This window comes from Bos grunniens, chromosome 14 (genome assembly GCF_055505025.1).
Source record: "Bos grunniens cultivar Pamir isolate PY7600 chromosome 14, Bosgru_T2T1.0, whole genome shotgun sequence".
Taxonomy (NCBI): Eukaryota; Metazoa; Chordata; class Mammalia; order Artiodactyla; family Bovidae; genus Bos; species Bos grunniens.
The window spans coordinates 23,697,818-23,715,830 of NC_141178.1; the positions used below are offsets into that span (position 1 = coordinate 23,697,818).

The window sequence follows — 18,013 nt, forward strand, 5'->3', positions numbered from 1 at the left end:
AGGGATGTGCATGCACAGAGAAAAGGCCTTGAGGATGCAGAAAGAAGGCAGCCATCCACAAGCCAAGACAGGAGGCTTCAGATGAAAATAACCCTGCTGTCTCCTCAATCTTGGACTTTCAGCCTCCAGAACTGTAAGAAAATACATTTCTGTTGTTCAGTCCATCAGTTTGTGGTATTTTGTATGGTAGCCTATCATATCACTCTTGCCTGGAAAATCCCATGGACGGAGAAGCCTGGTAGACTGCAGTCCATGGGATCGCGAAGAGTCGGACACGACTGAGCGACTTCCTTTTCACTTTTCACTTTCATGCATTGGAGAAGGAAATGGCAACCCACTCCAGTTTCTTGCCTGGAGAATCCCAGGGATGGTGGGCTGCCGTCTATGGGGTTGCACAGAGTCAGACACGACTGAAGTGACTTAGCCACTACCCTATCATATCAACTCATCTACTCTCTGGAAAATATGTATTCCATGCATACATGCTAAGTTGCTTCAGTCGTGTCCAACTCTTTGTGACCCCATGGACTGGAGCCCACCAGGCTCCTCTGTATGGGGCATTCTCCAGGCAAGAACACTGGAGTGGGTTGCCGTGCCCTTCTCCAGGGGATCTTCCTGACCCAGGGATTGAACCTGTGTCTCCTGTAGCTCCTGCACTGCAGGCAGATTCTTTATCACTGAGCCACTAGGAAATATATGTGTATATACATATATATATACACACATATATACAAAACTCTTAAAACTCAATGATAAGAAAAACAATCCATTTAAAAATGAGCCAAAGATTAATAGAAAATTCACCAAAGAAGATGTAAGATGGCAAATAAGCATATGAAAAGACTGAAAGTATCATTACTCATTACAAAAATGCAAATTATAACCATAGGAAGATACCATAACAGACCTATTAGAATGGCTAAAATTTTAAAAGATTCACCACAAGTTTTTGACTGAATGTGGAGAAAATGTGATGCTCATACAGTGATGGGAATGTAAAATGGTACAGTCACTTTGAAAAGCAGTTTGACTGTCTCTGGAAAAATTCAGCATACTCCTATTGTATGATTCCTCTCTTAGGTATTTAATCAGGAGAAATAACAGCCTATGTTCATAAGAAGACTTGACACAATTTTTTATATCAACTTTGTAATATCCTCAAACGGGAAACAACCTTAATGCTAGTTCTTCAACATGTAAATAAATAGATTGTGGTGAAACCATACAACGGAATACTATTCTACGCATGGAAAGGAATAAACTGTTGATAACCGAAACATGGGTGAATGTCAGAAATGAATCTGAGTGAAAGCAACAAGAAAAGAAATGAAAGAGCATATCGTGTACGATTTTATATATATAAAATTCTTGGAAATTCAAACTAGTCTGTAGTGACAGAAAGTACGTAAATTGCTGGCAGCAGGAAGAGTACACAGAGAGTGGCAGGGGGTAGGGATGAGAAAAGGGCATGAGGAAACTTTGGGGGATGGTGGACATTATGGACTGACTGTGTCCCCTCAGAATTCATATGTTGAAACCCTGATCTCCCAGTGTGATAGTTTAGGAGGTGGGCCCTTGGAAAGTAATTAGGTCATGTGAGGGGAGCCCTCATGAATAAAATTATGCCCTTACAAAAGAGACCACAGGGAACCCTCTTGCTCTCTTTCCACATGTAAGATACAAGATGTTGTCAGTCTGCAACCCAGGAGAGGGCTGTCACCAACTCAACCATGCTGGCACCCTCATCTTGAACTTTCAGCCTCCAGAAATTTGAGAAATAAAATTCTGTTATTTACAAACCACTCAGTCTGTGGGACTTTGTTACAGCATCCTGAACTAACAGAACGTGTATGTCACTATCTTTATTTATTTTTTTCCCTTTTTACTCTTTATTTATTTATTTTTTTAAATTTTATTTTATTTTTAAACTTTACATAATTGTATTAGTTTTGCCAAATATCAAAATGAATCCATCACAGGTATACATGTGCTCCCCATCCTGAACCCTCCTCCCTCCTCCCTCCCCATACCATCCCTCTGGGTCGTCCCAGTGCACTAGCCCCAAGCATCCAGTATCGTGCATTGAACCTGGACTGGCATCTCATTTCATACATGATATTTTACATGTTTCAATGCCATTCTCCCAAATCTTCCCACCCTCTCCCTCTCCCACAGAGTCCATAAGACTGTTCCATACATCAGTGTCTCTTTTGCTGTCTCGTACACAGGGTTATTGTTATCATCTTTCTAAATTCCATATATATGCGTTAGTATACTGTATTGGTGTTTTTCTTTCTGGCTTACTTCACTCTGTATAATAGGCTCCAGTTTCATCCACCTCATTAGAACTGATTCAAATGTATTCTTTTTAATGGCTGAGTAATACTCCATTGTGTATATGTACCACAGCTTTCTTATCCATTCATCTGCTGATGGACATCTAGGTTGCTTCCATGTCCTGGCCATTATAAACAGTGCTGCGATGAACATTGGGGTACACGTGTCTCTTTCCCTTCTGGTTTCCTCAGTGTGTATGCCCAGCAGTGGGATTGCTGGATCATAAGGCAGTTCTATTTCCAGTTTTTTAAGGAATCTCCACACTGTTCTCCATAGTGGCTGTACTAGTTTTCATTCCCACCAACAGTGTAAGAGGGTTCCCTTTCCTCCACACCCTCTCCAACATTTATTATTTGTAGACTTTTGGATCGCAGCCATTCTGACTGGTGTGAAATGGTACCTCATAGTGGTCTTGATTTGCATTTCTCTGATAATGAGTGATGTTGAGCATCTTTTCATGTGTTTGTTAGCCATCTGTATGTCTTCTTTGGAGAAATGTCTATTTAGTTCTTTGGCCCATTTTTTGATTGGGCCATTTATTTTTCTGGAGTTGAGCTGGAGGAGTTGCTTGTATATTTTTGAGATTAGTTGTTTGTCAGTTGCTTCATTTGCTATTATTTTCTCCCATTCTGAAGGCTGTCTTTTCACCTTGCTGATAGTTTCCATCTTTAATATGTGTTAGTTTTGTGGGTATACGAAGATATTAAAATACATCAAAATTTTATGTAACCTGAAATTTATCATGTATAGATTATTCCTCAGTAAAACAGTTAAAAATTAAATAAATTTAAAATACATTGGTGCATACTTTAATTACGCACTGGAAATTATTTTCAGTTGTTTAAATTTAGCAAAAATCTTTGTATAGTGGCTTCCTGGTAAGCAAGAGATGTTTAAGTGGAACCTCCGTATATTAATTAGGCTGGTGTTTCAGAAAAATCGTGCCTGTTATATGAAAATGCAGTTTTTTGTTTTGTGATATGAATTAATGCTATTTTATAATCCTCACTGGTGACTCCACATGATAATTTCTTTCCAAATAGGAAATTCTATCAGATAATTTTACCTTCAGTTTCTAAATGAATTAAGAACTTCACAGAAACTTTTTCCGTACCTAAGCCACTTAATGAAAAAAGTAGGCGATGGTTGTATTTAATGGTTATATTACTGTATGGGAATGTGTCCTCACAGACTCTGAATACCTCTGGCAGCTCTCCACTGACATCCAAATATTAGAATATCCCATGACCTGATCCTCTTATTTTCTGTCTCTTCTCTTAGACAAATTGATTTCATGTCATCCTGTTGTTTCCAATAGCTTCTCTGTCTTGATGATCCTCATATTTTTATTTTACTGAGTCCAGGCATTTTCTTCCTCTGCTGGGTAACTCTACACGTGGGAACTCAAAGTGGTTTCATCCACTTCCAGAGTCTGCATGAGGAATCTTAGCACATAAGAGAATGACTGCACTATCTAATTTATACACTAAGCTTTTTCCCATTCATTGTGTATTTCAGACCTCTCTCCCTCTCTAAAATGCTGCTGCTATGTAGGCATTATAGCTATTATTCTCATTTTATAAATAAAGAAGCTAAGAGCCAAAGATTAAAACTCATTGGTAGTCACACAGTTAACAGACTAGTTTTACAGAAAAGCCCATTTTTATGCAGCTGGACTGTAAGCCATGTGAAAGTGAGGACTGTCCAACTCTTCATTATTATTCTTAGTTGCAGGAAATAAGAGATGTTTAATCATTTCTTAAATGGTTGAATCTATTTATTTCAATCTTTGCTATTAAAATTCTTAAGTACAGTGTTAATCCATTTTACTGATTGGAAAACATATCTTCAGATAACCAAGGATCTTAGAATGCATCTCAATCAAATTCAGATCATCAATTTTTATACATTTGTGAAGTTCAAACCTGGAATGAATGAAAATGAAACCCAGAACATTGTCTCAAAGGAATTTAAACCCAAAACATTTACCAAAAGGCATTAAAATGAAATTATAATATTGAATTGTTTTCTTGTTGTTTGCTTCATTTCCCACTTGTAGAATGCCAAAAAACTATTTGAGAGCTTTAGTTCGTATATCACTTATTTTCATAGCAACAAGTCACATTGTAAAATATTAGCACTTAGTTTCATGAATCACAACATATCATAGAATTAGGTGACTGTAAAAAGGAAGTGATGACTTTCTGGTCAAATCTAGAGGAGATATGGGACTAGCAGTAGCTTCTCATTTAACGGTGCTGGCATGCTCAGGTGCTTCAGTCCTGTCCGACTCTTTGTGACCCTGTGGACTGTACCCTGCCAGGTTCTTCTGTCCACGGGATTCTCCAGGCAAGAATACTGGAGTGGACAGCCATACCTTCCTGCAGAGAATCTTCCCGACCCAGGGATTGAACTTGTGTCTCCTGCATCTCCTGCATTGCAGGTGGTTTCTTTACCCACTGAGCCACAAGGAAAGTAGTCCAAAGCAATTATTGTAAAACTAATTTTAAATCTTTGTTACTTTATTTATTTATTTATTTTTGGTGACAAACCATTTATTTACAAGCAAATAATTATTTCCTTTTATTCATAGTGAACTCATCCTACTTTCTTTTTTTAAATTTATTTTTAAAATTATTATTATTTATTTTTTTAAATTATTATTATTATTTTACTTTACAATATTGTATTGGATTTGCCATACATCAACATGCATCCGCCACGGGTGTACACGTGTTCCCCATCCTAAACCCCCTTCCCACCTCCATTCCCATACCATCCCTCTGGGTCATCCCAGTGCACCAGCCCCAAGCTTCCTGTATCCTGCATCGAACCTGGACTGGGGATTCGTTTCTTATATGATATTATACATGTTTTAATGCCATTCTCCCAAATCATCCCCCCCTCCCTCTCCCACAGAGTCCAAAAGACTGTTCTATACATATGTGTCTCTTTTGCGGTCTCGTATACAGGGTTGTAATTACCATCTTTCTAAATTCCATATATATGCGTTAGTATACTGTACTGGTGTTTTTCTTTCTGGCTTACTTCACTCTGTATAATAATGAATGTAATAAACACAATGAATTTCAGTGAGCTTAATGAGTAAAAGTATTTTTTTTAGTCTGTAGATGAATAAAGAGGAAGAGTTCATCTTAAAGAAATGGGTTACTTTTAACCACTTTAGGGAAAATGTATACTATTCCTTAAATAAAAACGCCCTTAGAATAGGGATTCTGGTCATGGCAGTGGCAATTGTAGCAGAGATGTTGCATTTTCACAAATTCAAATGAAAACAGAGCAAAACTGCACGGTAAAACTAAATCATAAGGATAGCATGAAATAAACAACACGGATTAAGCTGAGGGGAATTCTACAAAGCGAAATAAGCCAGACAGAAAGAAAAATAGTATATAGTACCACTTATATGTGAAATAGTAAAGGAAAAAATAGAGTTTACTTCATAGACCCAGAGAATAGTGGTTGCCCAGGGGTTGAGGGAAAAGAAAAATGGTGCTATAGGTCAAAAGGTACAAATGTCTAGTTGTAAAAATATGCTCTGAAGATATATATGAGTATATATATGATTATATATTCACTAATGTATATTTATATATATATAAAGTGTATATTTATATATATATAAAGTATATATATAAAGTTTAGTATTAATTATACAGCATTAATCATATATATTATATAATATTAATATATAATATATTATATATCATTATATGTTATATGTATTATGTTAATGACACAGTATTAATAAAACTGAATGTTGCTAAGAATCGATCATAAGCATTCTTCACATTTCATTCGCTCTGTTGTGTCTGACTCAGTGACCCCATTGACTGCAGCAGGCCAGGCCTCCCTGTCCATCACCAACTCCCAGAGGTTGCTCAAACTCATGTCCATAGAGTCAGTGATGCCATCCAACAATCTCATCCTCTGTCGTTCCTTTCTCCTTCTGCCTTCAATCTTCCCCAGCATCAGGGTCTTTTCCAATGAGTCAGTTCTTTGCATCAGCTGGCCAAAGTGTTGGAGTTTCAGCTTCAGCATCAGTCCTTCCAATGAATATTCAGGACTTATTTCCTTTGGGATGGACTGGTTGGATCTCCTTGCAGTCCAAGGGACTCTCAAGAGTCTTCTCCCACACCGCAGTTCAAAAGCATCAATTCTTCAGTGCTCAGCTTTCTTTATAGCCCAACTCTCACATCCATACATGACTACTGGAAAAGCCATAGCTTTGACTAGATGGACCATTGTTGGCAAAGTAATGTCTCTGCTTTTTAATATGCTATCTAGATTGATCATAACTTTTCTTCCAAGGAGCAAGCATCTTTTAATTCCATGGCTGCAGTCACCATCTGCAGTGATTTTGGAGCCCCCAAAAATAAAGTCTCTCACTGTTTCCCCATCTACTTGCCATGAAGTTATGGGACTGGATGTCATGATCTTAGTTTTCTGAATGTTGAGTTTTAAGCCAACTTATTCACTCTCCTCTTTGACTTTCATCAAGAGGCTCTTTAGTTCTTCTTCACTTTCTGTCATAAGGGTGATGTCATCTGCATATCTGAGGTTATTGATATTTCTCCCAGCAATCTTGATTCTGGCTTGTGCTTCATCCAGCTCAGCATTTCACATGCTGTACTCTGCATATAAGTTGAATAAGCAGGGTGACAATATACAGCCTTGACATACTCCTTTTCCTATTTGGAACCAGTCTGTTGTTCCATGTTCAGTTCTAACTGTTGCTTCTTGACCTACATACAGATTTCTCAGGAGGCAGGTAAGGTAGTTTGGTATTCCCATCTCTTGAAGAATTTTTCACTGTTTATTGTGATCCACACAAAGGCTTTGGTATAGTCAGTAAAGCAGAGGTAGATGTTTTTCTGGAACCCTTTTGCTTTTTTGATGATCCAACGGATGTTGGCAATTTGATCTCTGGTTCCTCTGCCTTTTCTGAGACCAGCTTGAACATCTGGAAGTTCACAGTTCACATATTGTTGAAGCCTGGCTTGGAGAATTTTGATCATTACTTTTCTAGCCTGTGAGATGAGTGCAATTGTGTGGTAGTTTGAACATTCTTTGGCATTTCCTTTCTTTGGGATTGGAATGAAAACTGACCTTTTCCAGTCCTGTGGCCACTACTGAGTCTTCCAAAGTTGCTGACATATTGAGTGCAGCACTTTTATAGTATCATCTTCTAGGATTTGAAATAGCTCAACTGGAATCCATCACCTCTACTAGCTTTGTTTATAGTGATGCTTCCTAAGGCCTACTCGACTTCGCTCTAGATGAGTGATCACACCATCATGGTTATCTGGGTTAGTAAGATCTTTTTGTATAGTTCTGTGTATTCTTGCCACCTCTTCTTAATATCTTCTGCTTCTGTTAGGTCCATACCATTTTTGTCTTTTATTGAGCCCATCTTTGCATGAAATGTTCCCTTGGTATCTCTAATTTTCTTGAAGAGATCTCTAGTCTTTCCCATTCAATTGTTTTCCTCTTTTCTTTGCATTGTTCACTGAGGAAGGCTTTCTTATCTCTCCTTACTAGTCTTTGGAACTCTGCATTCAAATGGGTATATCTTTCCTTTTCTTCTTTGCCTTTTGCTTCTCTTCTTGTCTCAGCTGTTTTTAAGGTCTTCTCAAACAACCGTTTTGCCTTTTTGCATTTCTTTTTCTTGGGGTTGGTCTTTATCACTGCCTCCTGTACAGTGTCATGAACCTCTGCCATAGTTCTTCAGGCACTCTGTCTATCATATCTAATACCCTGAATCTATTTGTTACTTCCACTGTATAATCATAAAGGATTTGATTTAGGTCATACCTGAATGGTCTATTGGTTTTCCCTACTTTCTTCAATTTAAGTCTGAATTTTGCAACAAGGAGCTCCTGATCTGAGCCACAGTCAGCTCCCAGTCTTGTTTTTGCTGACTGTATAGAGCTTCTCCATCTTTTGCTGCAAAGAATATAATCAATCTGAATTTGGTATTGACCATGTGTAGAATCTTCTCTTGGAGAAAGCAATGGCACCCCACTCCAGTACTCTTGCCTGGAAAATCCCATGGATGTAGGAGCCTGGTAGGCTCTAGTCCATGGAGTCGCTAAGAGTTGGGCACGACTGAGCGACTTCTCTTTCACTTTTCACTTTCATGCATTGGAGAAGGAAATGGCAACCCACTCCAGTGTTCTTGCCTGGAGAATCCCAGGGACAGAGGGGCCTAGTGGGCTGCCGTCTATGGGGTCGCACAGAGTCAGACACGACTGAAGCGACTTAGCAGTAGCAGCAGCAGCAGCAGCAGCAGCAGAGTCTTCTCTTGTGTTTTTGGAAGACAACTTATGCACAGAATTTCATCTTATGTCATTAAGATCAGATTATGAGCATGCCTAGTTCCTTCTCTTGACCAAAATGTGAGGTATTAAATTACTTTACTCATTCATCCAGCCATCCATCTATTTATTAAACAAGCCAAATGAACAATAACTATTCTCTCTCTCCCTCCCTCCCCCTCCCAACCTTCTTCCCTCCTTCCCTCTCTTTGTCTTATACACAGTCACATTATACTTGTGGTATCTCTATAAATGGGAGGATCAGAGATAAATGACAGTTATCTTGATCTCAGAATTAATGTAATCTGCTAGACATTTCCAAAGAATTTTATCAAGTACTTTATCAAAAAGCCTCCCAAAAGAGGATCAGAGCTATTTGGAAAATTTTAAAAGCCCACTCAATATGAAACAAGCTAAACTTTTATTTAATTTATTGACTTTTAAGAGGTTCATCTAAAATCTTATTGAATAAACATTTCTATATTAGACTTTTCTTGACTCTATTAAAGAAATAAACTTGCAATTTCTGATTTTCCTTCAGAGGTTGGGTGTATGGAAAATTTTTTCAATATAATTTTTGAAGATTCAGTGGGATTTAGTTTTATTCTGCATTTTAATTCTCAATTGAAAGTAAAGATTAAAGATATCTCCAAAAATATCAGAAAAGAGAACTATAAATGTAAGGTCCTTGTGTATGCTATGTCTGCCATTTGTTTCTTTAAAACAACAGGTCCAAGTTCTGATCAGTCCAATTTTTTTTCACAGAGACAATTATAGAGTTTATATGAGAAAGGCACCCCCCTAATAAATCTTTATAAAGGATATTTACCCTGGAGGAGGGCACGGCAGCCCACTCCAGTATTCTTGCTTGGAGAATCCCCATGGACAGAGGCGCCTGGCGGGCTATAGCCCATAAGGTCGCAAAGAGCTGGACAAGGTGACCTAAGCACAAGCACAAGGATGTTTAACCAAAAATGAAATGGTTACAAGTTGTAGAAACTACTACTTAATCAGAGTTTCATTATGACCAAACTTTTAAAGCCTTGGCACACCGCCATAACATTAAACGGTTAACTCTGTGTCTCTCACTCTCAAGATAAAAGCAATTATAATTTATAAATGGCCCCCTCAGTTGCTTTTGAACAGCCACCTTGTAATTATATTCAGCACAAGGTTAATTGAAAACCTGCTTTCCTGGTTCAACTTGAATTTTTATGCAATTATCCAATTCTTATACATGAAATCAATATTAAGGAAGCAATTTGTTTGAAAGGAGTTCTGACTTTATGACTGAAAAACACTTTGCTAAAAAAAGAAAACTTTGTAAATAATGTACTTGGGGAAAAAAATCAGCCTTTGGCTCAACTCACAAAGTATGTAATTTGTCCAAGGGTAAAGATTCTCCTCTAGAGTTTTCTGATGTACACATATGTTTTTCAACGAAGATATTACCAAGTTGTTAACCCAAACAGGTATCTATTAGAAATACAAATGCTTTGCGCCTTATTTCACGGTGTATGTGGTACAGAGACGTCTACACATGAAATCATAGTCGTGGTTAACACCCACACAGGGACATACTGCCCCTCCTGTACTTTGTACCAGCTGGACACAGAGCGGCCTTTGCCCATTTCACTGCCAGCGGTGTTACATTGTTCGCGCCCTGGGAACCGTTTGTAGCTGGAACCATAAGGAAAGTTACAACTCAGAGACCAGCATGAGCAGTCAGTGTCCCATCACATCCCTGTGAGTGATTATCTTCAGCTAAATTTCTCCTATGGTGTTTTGTTATATTTTATAATGCTTTTCCAAAGCTGGAAGTGGCTCACGTAAACCTATAATCTAAGCACTATGAAAATGATTTAGCTATACTACTAATATAAATCTATAGCTTACCTGTCCACTCATTCAATAATTTATATGCAAATAGGAAGATCAGTCAGAAATTATTTGTGATGCACTTACCACTTGTAATGTGCTAGGCCAATTATTACAATAAACAGATGAATATTACAGTGAATAAAATTTACATCGAGTTTAGCGTATGCAGGTGATTCAGGGTCATTTAAACCTAAGGATTTGAAAGACATTGTCCTTATAATTTCAAGATATCATTTATAATCCAGATGGCAAGAGAAATTATAGATATTACCTTAAAACTCTGCTGGGCTTCTAAAAATGGACCACTGTATCATGGCTCAGTATTAATACTGCATTTCAAAGGCTCACAAACCAAATGATGACTTCTAAAATATATTCACATTCCAGGAAAATATCTCTAAGTCATAAAGTAACTCAGATAAAATAATTAGCTAAGAAAAATTATTTATGAAAAGATCATAAAATGTTTTGAAGAGGTGATCACTGTTTGTTGAGGGGAAGTGAAAAGGCATAGCAAGAAGAGCTTTCTCCAGTGAAAATGTTAGCAACATTTTCAGCAAGCCAAAGGAATCAAACAGAAGAATCCAAGAAAAGAATAAAATGTCCAAAATTAAAGATCGAATGCTGCATTGGTTTTCATCACTTGGTTTCATTTGATAAGCTAGGCATTATTTTAATTCTCAGAACATACCTACAATGTAGGCATAGTTTTCTCTATGTTATGGGTAAGAGAATAGGGACCACATTGAACTGTATCAAGAGCACAGAGAGAAAATAGTAGGGCTTGGAACCAAGTTGTATTTTATACCTAATCACATATCATTTCTAAAGTGCTAAGTTGCTATCTTTGAAGATTACCTGAAGCAAAGCTTAGTGTATAGAAAGATCTGAGTATCCCTTGAATACCACATTCTGAACTTTTAATGAGAGAACATGAACTCTAAAGGAGAAATACATAATAATTTCTCACTACTATTTGCAAGCTAAACTATCCTTTGATCCAAATAGGCCCTAGTAAGTTTATTTCTGTTAGAAGTACTCTAAATATTAAATATATTTGTGTTATCATAGCAAAATCTAACAGGAAATCCACATGGAATGAAATTTATTGAAGTGAATAAATATCTACGGCAAAATTCTGATGACTGAAAGAAGATTCAGTTCAGTTCAACTCAGTTCACTCAGTCATGTTGGACTCTTTGGGACACAATTGACTGCAGCACACCAGGCTTCCCTGTCCTTCACCAGCTCCCAAAGCTTGCTCAAACTCATGTGTATTAAGTCAGTGATGCCACCCAACCATCTCATCCTCTGTTGTCCCCTTTCCTCCTGCCTTCAATCTTTCCCAGCATCAGGGTCATTTCCAATGAGTCAGTTTTTCGCATCAGCTGACCAAAGTATTAGAGTTTCAGCTTCAGTATCAGTCCTTCCAATGAATATTCAGGACTGATTCCCTTTCGGATGGACTGGTTGGATCTCCTTGGAGTCCAAGGGACTCTCAAGAGTCTTCTCCAACACCACAGTTCAAAAGCATAATTCTTCGGCGCTCAGCTTTCTTCACAGTCCAACTCTCACATCCATACGTGACCACTGGAAAAAACATAGCCTTCACTAGACGGACCTTTGTTGGCAAAGTAATGTCTCTGCTTTTGAATATGCTATCTAGGTTGGTCATAACTTTTCTTCCAAGGAGCAAGTGTCTTTTAATTTCATGGCTGCAGGTACCACCTGCAGTGATTTTGGAGCCCAAGAAAATAAAGTCTTTCACTGTTTCCATTGTTTCCCCATCTATTTGCCATGAAGTGATGGGACCATATGCCATGATCTTTGTTTTTTGAATGTTGAGTTTTAAGCAAACTTTTTCACTCTCTTTCACTTTCATCGAAAGGCTTATTCGTTCCTCTTCACTTTCTGCCATAAAGGTGGTGTCATCTGCATATCTGAGGTTATTGATATTTCTTCTGGCAATCTTGATTCCAGCTTGTGCTTCATCTAGCCCAGCATTTTGCATGATATACTCTGCATATAAGTTAAATAATCAGGGTGACAATATACAGCCTTGATGTACTCCTTTCCAGATTAGGAACCAGTCTGTTGTTCCATGTCTGATTCTGTTTCTTCTTGACCTGCATGCACATTTCTCAGAAGGCAGGTAAGGTGGTCTGGTACTCCCATCTCATGAAGAATTTTCCGCAGTTTGTTGTGATCCACACAGTCATAGGCTTTAGCATAGTCAGTGAAGCAGAAGTAGATGTTTTTCTGGAATTCTCTTGCTTTTTCTATGATCCAATGGATGTTGGAAAATTGATCTCTGGTTCCTCTGCTTTTTCTAAATCCAGCTTGAACATCTGGAAGTTTTCAAGTCACGTACTGTTGAAGCCTAGTTTGGAGAACTTTGAGCATTACTTTGCTAATGTATGAGACGAGTACAATTGTGTGGTAGTTTGAACATTCTTTAGCATTGCCTTTCTTTGGGAATGGAATAAAAGCTGATCTTTTCCAGTCCTGTGGCTACTGCTGAGTCTTCCAAATTTGCTTGCATGTTGAGTGCAGACTTTTACAGCATTATCTTTTAGGATTTGAAATAGCTCAACTGGAATTCTATCACCTCCACTAGCTTTGTTCATAGTGATGCTTTCTAAGGCCATTTTGACTTCACACTTCAGGATGTCTGGTTCTATGTGAGTGATCACACCATCGTGGTTATCTGGGTCATTAAAATTTTTTTTTTTTTTGTATAGTTCTTCTGTATATTGTTGCCACCTCCTCTTAATATCTTCTGCTTCTGTTAGGTCCATACCATTTCAGGAAAAAGATTACTTAACAGTAATATAGAAACTATCATGTTAGATCCAAAGTTAAAGCTAATAGCCAGTTTTGTAGTTACTATAATTTTTCACATGTCATTGCAATGGTATATCTTAGCTCCATCAGTAAAATTTTGAGTAGATTGCACAGAACAGCAGTTGTCTAAGGAAACCTTAATATGCAATTGGTATCAACAAGGTTGGGAAATAGAGAAGAACATTATCATCTTATGGTAAGCTTCCTCTTGTGACATTTGAGATTTTCTATAATGGTGACCTATAAATTTATACTTTGGAACAAATTAGCAAAGGAAATGTTCCAGAACATTAATAACTGAACTTACAGAGCAAATGTAACAATCTAATGAGGTACTTCCAGAGCAGACTAGTCCTTACTTATAGAGGAACTGAAGAGATGATGGAAAGATGTAATATGATAAAATAATACCGTAATCCCTGAAGCAAGTTGTAATCAAATGCAGCTCAGAGTAATTAAGAAGATGGCCACCAGATAGAACATAGTCATCAGCAATAATATGTGTTCTAACCTAAAAAGTGAAGAAGGATATAAGGAAAATGCAATGCATTGCTTCAAAAAAAATACCAACATAATAAAAATACAAAAATCAGTCATCTTTGCTGTGACTCTTACCAGTCTCCCCAGTCTTCCCTTCCCATCTTCCCTGATACACATAGAATATGACCTAAATATTGAGAAAAAAGCATCATTCATAATCTCACTAGAGCACATTCAGGAGCCCCTCAGGGTAAAGGTTAACTAGATTGTCATCAGTGCAAAAAGATCCATTGCTTATATAGGATCTAGGGACAAGGAATAAAGAGAAGAACAAATAAAACATCTATTTTAGGCCTCTGATTTTCCACTGGACCCCTTTTCAAGCCCTTGACCATCTGACCATCCTTCAGCATATGGAGGAGTAGATGGATAATAGGAATCTGCAACTCAGCGGAGTACTGGTCTCATGGCTAGAATTAGTTCTGATGAAGTAGAAGAAAAAAACCAGAGTATATTCAGGTCAGAATTATCTTAGGTATATTTCCCCAAGATAAAATATCAAATCAGATCTCAAACTTGCCAAAGCATAAACATTTACATACATATACATATAGGCACTTACACACACAAGTACTCAAGGTTTACTTGCTTGAAGTAGGTTGGAGAGAGAGAGCTACCATATACATATTCTTTTTCAAGGACAGCATAGCATGGCACACCTTGTGACACTGTACTTACTAAGCCTGAAATGAAATCTCCACTGTGTGTCCCTTTGTGTCTACAACTCATTAACAAATACAAAATATGCACTTAGTGGTAAAATATGGAATGGTGGTAGTTGCAGCAAATGGCAAGTTCTCCTTTCCATAAGTTTTAAATTTATTCAGCCCCTCTCAGACCTTAGGGTTTTCTTATGTTTTCGTTCAGTCACTAAGTCACGTGTAACTCTTTGCAACCCCATAAACTACAGCACGCCAGACTTTCCTGTCCTTCATTATCTCCCAGAGTTTGCTCAAATTCATGTCCATTGAGTCAGTGATGCCATCCAACCATCTCATTCTCTGTTGCCCCCTTTATTATGTTAGTATTTCCCAAACATGGCAACACTTTAGAGTTCTGTGTAGAGATTTTTGAAAGTGTTGATACCCTGGCCTCATTCCAGACTGTCAGAATGGTACAGATGTAGTCTGTAGCAGAAAACCATCATATTACATGATTCTGTGGCCACATGTAAATCAAGTCTGTAGAACCTTATTATCACTTAGAATTGACAAGTATTGTCATGAGTTTTGGTGTCTTTGTGATAGTTATGAAAGCACATGCCGCCCTTTCCCTGTGCTTCCTTGGCTAAGATGTCTCCTCTAGCTGTCTTTTGTCCTTGCAGCATTCAAAAGAGTATCTTCTGATCTATTGCCCCCAGTACTTTTCTCATTTCTGCTCATCTTTCCTCCCAGTGGGATCTTATTCAAGCTTCAAATCACATCATTTTATTTCTACAGAAAAAAAAAAAAAAACTCCTGAGGCTATGAACTTATTGCAGTGAATCCAGAGAATAATTTCAGCCTTTCCTTACAATCAAATTATGTATTTTATTGAACATATATATCAAGAGATCTAAAATGAGTGCTCTAAGGTTTCAGTTCTCTTAAACAGAAATGGATTTGTCCCATATATATATATTTTTTAAAGTAAGTATATCACATGCTTCTTCTGGTTCAATATCTCTATGCAACTACCATATTTATTGGTATACTGTCATGTATGGACGTGAGAGTTGGACTATAAAGAAAGCTGAGCACAGAAGAATTGATGCTTTTGAACTGTGGTGTTGGAAAAGACTCTTGAGAGTCACTTGGACTGCAAGGAGATCCAACCAGTCCATCCTAAAGGAGATCATTGGAAGGACTGATGCTGAAGCTGAAACTCCAATACTTTGGCCACCTGATGTGAAAATCTGACTCATCTGAAAAGACCCTGATGCTGGGAAAGATTAAGGGCAGGAGGAGAGGGGAACAACGGAAGATGAGATGCTTGGATGGCATCACCGACTCAATGGACATGGGTTTGGGTGAACTCCGGGAATTGGTGATGGACAGGGAGGCCTGGTGTGCTGCAGTTCATGGGGTCGCAAAGAATCAGACACGACTGAGCAACTGAAATGAACTGATGAGGCCTTGAACCATGCCAAACTAAAGTGAAAATTTAGTACTTTTTTTTTTGATGCAAATATTACTCAGTTTTCAATTCCTACTGCCCCACCTCATTTAAATGAAATTAATTTTGGTACTGTTTTTCTCCCACTGTGAAAAAATTAGAGAAAAACACAGGATGGACAAAACAACCACCCAAAATCTGGCATGCAAGAATAACTTCTGTATAATTAGGCTTCAAGTGCATTTTAGGAGAGCAGTATCAATCTTATTCTTTAACAATGGAACAAATGATAACTTTCCCAAAGCTATCAATTCAGTGAGTTACTGAAAAACTTCCTCATGACGTTTGCTGATGTGCTAAAAAATGCATATTACAAGGCAGGATGTGAGAAAGGGTGAAGCAAAGTAAGACTGATAAGACTAGGTTGTTATATCAGAAATAGCTACAAAGAATTTAAGGCAAGATCTAGGGTCATAAGTGACAACTGAGGTACTGATGGATGCTAAGAAGAGAGGATAAGGTATCAGAGGAAAGCAGATCAGAAATGCAAGTCCTAAAATGTCATGAGAGTAGAAAGAAATCAGGACAGGAAAGATATTGACATTCCTTGAGAGACAGTTATGTGCTGGTATTTTTGCTTGACACTCAATTTAATTTTGTTGTTGTCATGCTGCAGTCCATGGGGTAGCAATGAGTCGGACATGACTGAGTGACTGAACTGAACTGAAAATACTATCAAGAGGGTCATTGGTAGATACCCAGCAACATGTTTGCAGAAATATACATGGGAAACATGACAGCAAGGATCCAGTTATTCAGTTTAGAACCTGAAATTCAGCCCCAGGGAAAACTTCTTTCCAGAAGAACTGCACTCGAAACAGGGACCCAGACTGTAAGATAAGATAGATGCTTGGTCATAAAACTTTCTATTGTTAAGAAATAGGATACAGGCATAGAAAATGACCAATATCTAGAGAGATTTGGAGCTAAAATCTTAGTCTAGAACTCCCAAGTTCATTTTGATGAAAAACAAGTCAGCAGGTAAATTGATCTAGCTAAAAGGCCAGGAAAACTGTTGACACAAGGGAGGTGAGTGTTGATGTGAATTTAAGATTTTTTAGGCATGTAAGCTTTAATCTCTGTAAGATTAATTTTTTAGGGATGTAAGCTTTAATCTCTGCCATATTTGGGTTCTCTCTCTCTTTTTTTTTATCCCAGTCGTATGTGGCACTCCAACTGGAAGGGAGCCTAAAATGTGATTTCAAAGTGTCTAACCACTTTGGTACTGAAAGACATGTTAGTAAAGGGTTGACCTGGATGAGAAATGAGCAACTGGGCCATAGATACCATGTCTTTGCTCCATTCTATTGGCACACTCTTCATTTCAGCTCAGTTGCTGAGTCATGTCTGAATCTTTGTGACCCCGTGGACTGCAGCACTCCGGGCTTCCCTGTCCTTCACCATCTCCCAAAGCTTGTTCAAACTCATGTCCATCAAGTCAGTGATACCATCCACCATCTCATCCTCTGTCATTCTCTTCTTCTCCTGCCTTCAATCTTTCCCAGCATCAGGGTCTTTTCCAGTGAATCAGTTCTTCACATCAGCTGGCCAAAGTATTTGAGTTTCAGCTTAAGTATCAGTCCTTCCAATGAATATTCAGGACTGATTTCCTTTAGGATTTACTCGTTTGATCTCCTTGCAGTCCAAGGGACTCTCAAAAGTCTTCTCCAACACCACAGTTCAAAAGCATCAATTCTTCTGCACTCAGCTTTCTTTATAGTCAAACTCTCACACCCATACATGACTACTGGAAAAACCATAGCTTTGACTGCTGCTGCTGCTGCTAAGTCACTTCAGTCGTGTCCGACTCTGTGCAACCCCATAGATGGCGGCCCACCAGACTAGATGAGCCTTTATCAGCAAAGTAATGTCTTTGCTTTTTAATATGCTGTCTAGGTTGGTCATAGCTTTTCTTCCAA

At 38.0% G+C, this 18,013-nt stretch overlaps 1 long non-coding RNA gene across 12 annotated transcripts in view; it reads left to right on the top strand.

Moving 5' to 3' along the window:
* The window catches only part of LOC147359192 (uncharacterized), a 313,939-nt gene that overhangs the window by 90,941 nt on the left and 204,985 nt on the right, over positions 1 to 18,013 (top strand). Inside the window, exon 3 of one of the 12 annotated variants that reach the window (XR_015140611.1) lies at positions 4,661 to 5,296. The exons of the other annotated variants lie outside the window; for them this stretch is intronic. This is a non-coding gene — a long non-coding RNA (uncharacterized LOC147359192). Of the gene's footprint in view, positions 1 to 4,660; positions 5,297 to 18,013 lie in introns of those variants that run through there. 12 annotated transcript variants of the gene reach the window in all.